The following is an 8,577-nucleotide window of genomic DNA, read 5'->3' as shown; positions in this document are numbered from 1 at the left end:
CACACAAATATTAGGGCGACAGCGCACCGTGCACTTTGCGGGAGTCGAGACGCGATATATCCCAGTACCGCTCTTTAAGGGAGCGTTCAGTTTTTACGGCCTGGGGGGGGGCCGGCAAAATCTTGTCGCCGGTGTTCAAAAAAATATAGAACCCCCCTCAGTGTTCCCGCTAAGGCTATTTGCGCGCTACTTGCGCAGTGTCTCCGACTGCTCTCGCAGTGAAATTTCATGTTTTGCGCAACATTAGTCTCAGTCATTTCGATCGGTATTAGTTTTGGAAACGATAACTCGGGGCGAAATGTGCGATCTCAGCGTAGATTTTACTTCCGTGTTTCGAGTTTAGCGCCCATTTGCGGCGCAGTTGCCACCAACGTTCATTGTACGGTGTGACGTGCCTCAATAAATTAGCATATAAATGAATGGACCTACCTGATCAGGCGTATCTCAAGTTGCGGCAGTGTTCTCCCTGAATAAGGTAACAGGGGCGTGGCGCCCTCTTGTAAATTCCGAGCGCCCCCTAAAAGATTTATTTTTTGAAAAATAAAACAATAAAATGTACGGGAAAAAAAGTTGACAGTGATTTACAAGCAAAATGCGAGCGTGAGCGTCGATCCTGCAGACTGCAAACGTAATTCTCATCGATCTTGCAAATCTCGCGAGTTTGTGATGTCATCCGAGATCATAAGCCATGTGCAACTCATCGAAGGCAGCCATATTTGCATGGCTCAGTCCGTAACGTTACGTTAGCCACGGTCCCTCCATAGGGACCGTGCATTAGGTAACCGACTTAGCTGAGTAAACATGGCAAGGAGCTTGAGGGTAACCAAGGACAGCAGAGTACACTGAAGTTTTTATAGGAGGTTAGAATTTCGTTTGTGTATTCCTTCCAAAAGCAAAACAACCTAATTTTAGGCTCGGTCGGACTTGTATCAGGATGAGAACACGTGAGTGTTATGGTGATAATTTTGCCATCGATGAATAAATGTATGTCTCTAGACTCGCTATGTTTTCGTTTGTAATAAAAGTTATGGAACACTGTTTCAGATCTCTTTTCCTTTGAGTTTTTTGTACGAAAAAATCTGAATGATGCTCCCCAAACCTGAGTGTTATGGTGATAATTTTGACATCGATGAATAAATGTATGTCTCTCGCTACGTTTTCGTTTTCAAAAAATGAAATCTTCATAATTGAAATCAGTGAACTGTAATAAAAGTTATGGTACACTGTCTCAGATCTCCTTTCCTTGAGTTTTTTATACGAAAAAAATCTGAAAAAATACTCCCCAAGTGCCACCAAATGACACCATTTTAATCGCTGTTTTTCAAAAGCTCCAACGGCAGGAGGGGGGACACCCCCCTCCTGACCTCCCCCCGCGACCGCTGACGCGGTCGCTTGTGGTGTGCTCGCACCACGTCTTCGCCCTTCTCAAAAATCCTGGGAGAACACTGTTGCGCACCCCTCTCAAAACCTTAGAGGGAACACTGCCCCCCTGCATTTTTTGTGAAAAAAAGATGAACCCCCCCCCTTTGTCAGACGAAAAAATATGACCCGACCCCCCCCCTGAAAAATAACCAAAACCCATATGTCAAATTTACCCGCATGGTTTGGATTTGAACTCCGGTACGCGGCGCACTTTATTCGATGCCAGTGCACAAACTTCTCAGCCACATCCATTGAAACGTCTGTTTATTAGGACGACTGTAAGGCAATTTTTAACTTCATTTCCATAGACAACTCATGTCCATGGACATTGTATAAAGTAAACTTTATTGGAGTGGTTCGCCAAAGGCAGCCCTCCGGTTAAGAGGGTCATGGGCCATTACTGTAAAGTCAACTTTATTCTAGTGGCCACCAAAGGTGGCACGCCGGTAAAGAGGGTCGATCATGGCTATTGCATAAAGTAGACTTTACTGGACAGGGCCGCTGAAGGCGCGCGGCCATTACCATTATTCAGTGCGTGATCCCAGGGGTCCCTCAAAAATGTTTCTAATACAAGCCGCGGCTTCAATTGGGATTTTACGGTAAGATTGCTGTGGGGTATTACATAAAGTCAATTTATTGTAGTGGGCCGCCGCAGGCGGCCCTCCGGTAAAGAGGGTCAATCATGGCATTGCATGAAGTAAACCCAATTGGAGTGGGCCGCCAAAGGCGTCTGCCCGTTAAGAGGGTCATGGGTAATACATAATGTATATTATTGTAGTGGGCCGCGAAGGCGGCCCGCCGGTAAAGAGGGTCAATCATGGCCATTGCATGAAGTAAACCTAATTGAAGTGGGCTGCCAAAGGCGTCTGCCTGTTAAGAGGGTCATGGGTAATACATAATGTATATTTATTGTAGTGGGCCGCCGAAGGCGGCCCGCCGTAAAGAGGGTCGATCATGGCCATGGCATAAAGTGAACTTTATTGTTGGTATTATGTTTTTGAAAATGTGGTGACCCCCCCTTTCCTACCAGTGAAAAAGCGATGACCCCCCCCCCCCCTTCGCGGATTCCAAATTATGATGACCCCCCCCCCTGGATTTTGCCGGCCCCCCGGCCGTAAAAACTGACGGTACCTAAAATGAAGATAGTATTCGTTCATACACAAATAAATTGACACTTCCTCACAGTAACGGTATGTCAGATATTATTTACAAAGTTTGGCTATAACAGATCGGGATGTCCTAACGATGTAGACCAAGAAGTTCAAAATAACAATGGGATGACTCCTGGCGACTGCGACGATATTTGACATCAAATGCAACGAGCAGTGTCAGCGTCCAGCTCTCCCTGCATCGCAACACACTCAGAATCTGCACAACTGTTCATCACAGTTGCAGTCATCGCACGTCTGGATTATTTTAAACTGCTTGTTTTCTGGTACAATTAACGTCCAAATTATCCATCAAAAATAGATCCTGTAACTTCACTGTGCCACCTCTGAATGTCGCGACGGTCGGCTATACGTATGAGCGGTACAGAATGAGACAAATCTATTTTTAGTAGCCAAAAAAGCCAGGACTATTGTTCTTATGTAAATTTACGAAAAAATTGTTACTTTTTTCTTTTGATTTGAACTCTTGACCCATTTTCTGTGTGAGTGCAGCAGGTAGTTTTTTAAAGTATCGTTCGTGTTGCATGCGAATAAAATGCAATGTCGATATGGACGTAATGCGTATTTATCGTAGGATACTGTGTGCCTGTACGGAATCCCAACTTATAAAAATGCTCGGTCTCGGGCGCAGAATTTCCGACGTTCGATCTCTCAGACGTCCGTTTTCTGCATTTGGCGCTTAGAGTGATGAAAATACCCAAGTAAGACAACAAATACACGCAAGTTGATATAATATAATAGCAATAACCCCCTTCGCAGTCGGGTATACACTCGATTTGGTACAATTCGCTCCATATAGCACTCGCCTATCGGCTCGTGCTATATGTCGCGCATTGTACCAAAATCTCGTGTATACCCTCCTGCGGCGGGGGTTATTGCTTAAACATTTATATTTATACATCAAACGTAACTATGGATATTCAGTCTTGCACTGCTCTGGTAGCCTGGGTTGTGGTTGTGGATGGAATTTTTTGGAACCGGTGCATATCATCACGGCTCACGGCTTCACTTTGGCGCTGATCCCCTGTTGTTGTATCGGCGACAAGAGGACAATACGTCGTGGATTCCGACATGGGTTCAATTTCACTGCGCTCTCTCGTGTTCTTCATGTTGGTTGCCCAGACGTGTCTTTCGATTGATCCTCTGAATCATTTTTTCACGGACTCTTTGATCAAATTTGGGGACAGCGAGATGCGATCATCGTGAACGGTTGGCATTTAATTTGTTGAAACATTTTTTCAGTCACTCACTTGCGTCATAAGTTTCAGAAACTACACTCAGTGTGACAGTTTTCGGACGACCTCAGTTTTCGGACATTTAGTGACATGCTGTTAGTTTCACCACTTCGCTCCGTATCGATAGCGTTTTACAGGTCATGTGACCTCATATTGAGTCAGGTGACACTGTTGTCCCGTTTTCGATAGTTTTTTTGGTAGAATCTATTGAGTTCGCTACGAGCGGTGGTCACAAATTGTCGTCTGACACCGCGTCGGTGATACTATCAACATACTGCCGTCAGGTCAAAGTAACTAAAATTTTCACTAAAGTCCTGATTTCATTGAATTTTGAGTGTAGGGGCGAATAATGATGTTGAAAATATTCTTTCCATTGTTCGCTACGATTGCAAGTAGTTTTAACGAAAACTGCGCAGTTGTTTCGAGAAAAAAAGTACATTTAATGAACGTAAGAAGTGTACAAGTTTTCGGACAGACAATATTTAGCATAACGAAGTAAACGTAGTAAGTGACTTACCGCGTAAAAACTTGACAGGTAAATAATTCCATACGATGAAATATACTCGCTATTTTTATTAAATAATGCCTGTGCGATTCTAGTACATACAAATATGCAATGGAAACAATTATAAGTAATACTCACTGAACAAACTTAGCGAAGTTAGCCACACGTAAGATACAAGATGCCGAAAGCAACACACACAGAGACAGCCCGTGTCCGATATCTAAGCGCTATAGCACACGTCGAAATATAGTTGAGTCGTCCATGGATTAAACATAACTAATTATCACCATTCTTATATACAGTTTTCTAAACACATCGAAATTAAATCCGTAGTTTGAAGTTTCAAATTATCAATACTTAGCTCCTAATCACATTCCAAACACGACGTCCGATTTCTGGGATTGCAGTCCGATTACTACGCCCTCAACGTGGGGTCAAAACTTTGGCAACTTTGACCCCGAAATGCCACTCCCGTCGTGTCAACCGAGTTTGAGGATAACCACAATAAAGTTTCGAAAGGTATGGCAATAAGATTTCGTATTGCTTTCGTATAACGAAACGACTTTGGGCGAAATTCACTACTCTGTCCGAAAACTGTCACACTGAGTGTACTTGCTAGCCTGAAATTATCAACGTATACGTAGTTCATAGACACAGTTGATATGAGATCGTGCCTTTTAACTACGATGCCAATGTTTCAGACAATGCCCAGAGAATCCGAAATTTTCCACACAAATGAGTGATTGACAGAAACGTTGCAACAAATTTAATGACAAGCGGGCACTAATATCCTCTGGTTCTCACAAGAGCTCAGTCACGGGCAGTGCTTTCGGAAACATTTTACTGTTTTCCTATGCGAATAGAAAACGCATAACAATGAAAGAAATGCGTAGAGAGAGAGAGAGTCAATTCCAATGCGTGAATACGCATTTTTTGTGCATGTAAACGCGAACACTCTTGATAATATGAAAATAATATGATAAGTAGTAAGGAACATTTTGATGGAGCAAATCAAACATAAAAGTTTTAGCAACTTGCAGAGCTTATGAACATCCTGAATACGTAGATTTTAGAACAAAGATGAAGATGGCTCTCTAAATTCAGAGAATATTATACTGCGCATACACATTTCTATGCGATATGAATTGGATTTAGATACGATGAAAATGTATTCCCCAATACTTCTAAGCCATATGTTACATGGGTTGAATAATGATATATAGTGCAAAAGAGAATACTTTGTGGTACAGCGTGTCTTAATTTAAATAATATTCCGGCCTTCTTTCTTATCTCGCAGGGGGACAGCTGCCCCGCCCCCTCTTGAATTTCGTAAACAGGCAAATTTTTCGAATACACAGAGATGCTTATAAAACACTTATATTTTCCGGGGCGATTCCCAGCACGCGTGCTTTGGATTGATGAATTTATACTAATCTCCAGTGTCGCTGTACCTACACTGACTCGTCGCTGCAATTTCTATTGTTTCTATAGTTTATTGTACGCTTGGTTAACTGAGTAAAGTGTTTCACCTAAATAAAGTATGTTGTCATTTACACGTTAGTCACTTCGGGTCACGTGTTCATAACAACTTTGGCAAACCCAAAATGTCCAAGTTACTTTGTAATTATTTAAAAAATCACTCTGTGCATGTTACTATGTCATTATTTGTGATTTACCGACTGATAGGCATAGGCCAAGACGGGATTTAATCGATATAGCTGTCGGACATTTCTGTCAAAACTATAAATGGTACCCCTCCAGGACAATAATTTAATCGGCTTCATATCATACATTATTTGTGCAGTTTCTTTCCTTCACTATGGCCCGGGACGGAGGGGGGGGGGGCAGTATTGAATTAATAATAATTGTCAGAAAATCATAATTAACACTTTATTTGTATATTACCGGCATTAAAATCGAGACGGTAGGGGTCATTAATTTAGGGCAAGGCCACTATTTTTCATGCAAAAGATTGGGAAAGGTCTAACTATTTTCACGCAACCAGAGTTGTGCCTCGTGTAACACGGTGCAAAAGTTATACATCAAAGATCTGTCCCCATTCTTATGCCATTCGAATAAACCTCGAGTATAACCAAAACCCTTTGTAATATGCCAAGGTGGATCTGTAAGCCGCGAATGAGATCTGCAGACTGGTCAAGCCAAATACACTGACGTCATCGAAGTCACCATGACCGAGAGGACAGACTGACAAAATGAGATTGCGACTGTGACTGACGAAATCACTGCTACAGTGATATAACGGATCACGTTATTACACAGGCATAAAAAATCACCACAGATGACGCCCCGACGAAACAAATTGTAGTCCACGATTAAGGACGAAAAACACCAAGCGTTGAATTTTAAGACGCAGTTCTAAACTTAAAAATCATGCCACGGTAAAAAAGCGAGCTGTAACACATGACAAGAAGAGACAAGTACATGGGCAATGAGGTATTTCAGTGTTTCAGGGTCGCTGAGAGAACCGGCCCCCTTTCACACTAAGAATCTCTGATAAATAATTATCTAGAAACGCATATGAACCATTTAATATTCGAAAGCTTAGATATTAACCAACCAACTGCGCTTATGTTGTATCAAGTGCTTACTCAAGTATCATGTTACAGAAAATTTAAATAACTTTAAAAATCCTTTGTGACAATGCAACAATATTCCCGGTAAAAAATTGTACACCAAATATCAAAACTATCAGACAAGTACTTTTTAGGAAACATTTTTTGACCAAAAATGACAAAAAGTGCCCCAAAACTCTAAAATTGTAGATTACGTTATAATTTGAATATCTCACATTTTGCCCATCCCTTTGAACCTGTATACCAAATACAAAAGCTGTCAGACAAGTGATTTTGGTGAAAAAAAAAAATTACAAAATTTACCTTAAAGGGACATTAGCTGTAACTTTGACTATTTTTCACTACTCTGTTTCAATGTATCAACTACAGAATTTTACTATAATCCGATCATCATGACCAATACTCGGTGTCCTGGTTGCCAACACGGCTTGTATATGTGAAATGACCATTGCTATTGTTGATAAATGTATTGTAGTCCGGATCTAGCTGAATACAAAATTTAAACAATAACAATGCAGATATCGATTATACTCATATAGGGTATATTTATGAGCTAAATATTAGGAATTTCCCCATGGTTTAGGGATTCAAACCAGAAACTGCAGATGATACACAGAACAAACAAAATTTAAAAAATGACCAAAGTTACAGCTAATGAGTCGTTAAAGTCTAATGTGGTGTTCCGTATACTTTCATATATGTATATATACAGAACGTATATCGAGTATATTTTACCCAGTGAAAGTACGATGAGGTAGGTAGAATACTACTACAAACCACAAGTCGCAGGATTTCCCTTTTTCTACCTCATTTGCATATATTTGATACTGACATGTACATGTCAACAAATTCATCTCCACCCTCGCGTGCACCTGTACACCAAGTAATAAGATGGTAGGTGCTGTGGTTTGGGAGTTTTTGATGTAGATGGACACACATCCGCACATACTATAATACATACTATAATACATACTATAATACATACATACATACATACATACATACATACATACATACATACATACATACATACTTATAGGTCTGACATACAGACGCACCAACTCACCATATAAGCTCTCTTAGGTATATATATACATACCGAAATGTGAGCTAAAAACTTCAAAAAGATCTACATTCTGTCAACATTGTTTGAGCCAGTCACAAAATTAAAGTTACAATTACTAGGTGGAGTAAGTGAGAGTATGTTCTGAGTGAAAAGAGAGACTAGTCGTATACTGAGAGTAATATAGTTCAAAGTAAGACCTTGCAAGAAAAGTTGTATTTAACTAAGGACTAAAGGAAAAAAGAGATACTTCAAGAGGATTTACACTCTGCAATTGATTGAAGAAAGCACTACTCTGAGATAAGTGCATACAAGTAGAATTTTTTCAAACTTGCTCTTCTTACTCAGCTCGCTCTTGTGCTGACGAATAAAGGGTAAGCACTGCTGATATTTCAGGGGAAATTTCCTACGTTCACAAAGTATCATGTTGAGTACTTTTCAATTGTTGAGTGCAGCATCGATTGCTTGCACAATAAGAACCAGTGCTAAATTCAACCATCCCCTCTAAAGTGAATTCAGTATTAATTGTGATTGTTGGCCATGATTTTCAGTAATTTTGTTCAGTGTTTCAAGTTTGGATTTCTATTTC

Source organism: Ptychodera flava, chromosome 9 (genome assembly GCF_041260155.1).
Source record: "Ptychodera flava strain L36383 chromosome 9, AS_Pfla_20210202, whole genome shotgun sequence".
Lineage (NCBI taxonomy): Eukaryota > Metazoa > Hemichordata > Enteropneusta > Ptychoderidae > Ptychodera > Ptychodera flava.
This window is presented reverse-complemented; position numbering follows the sequence as displayed.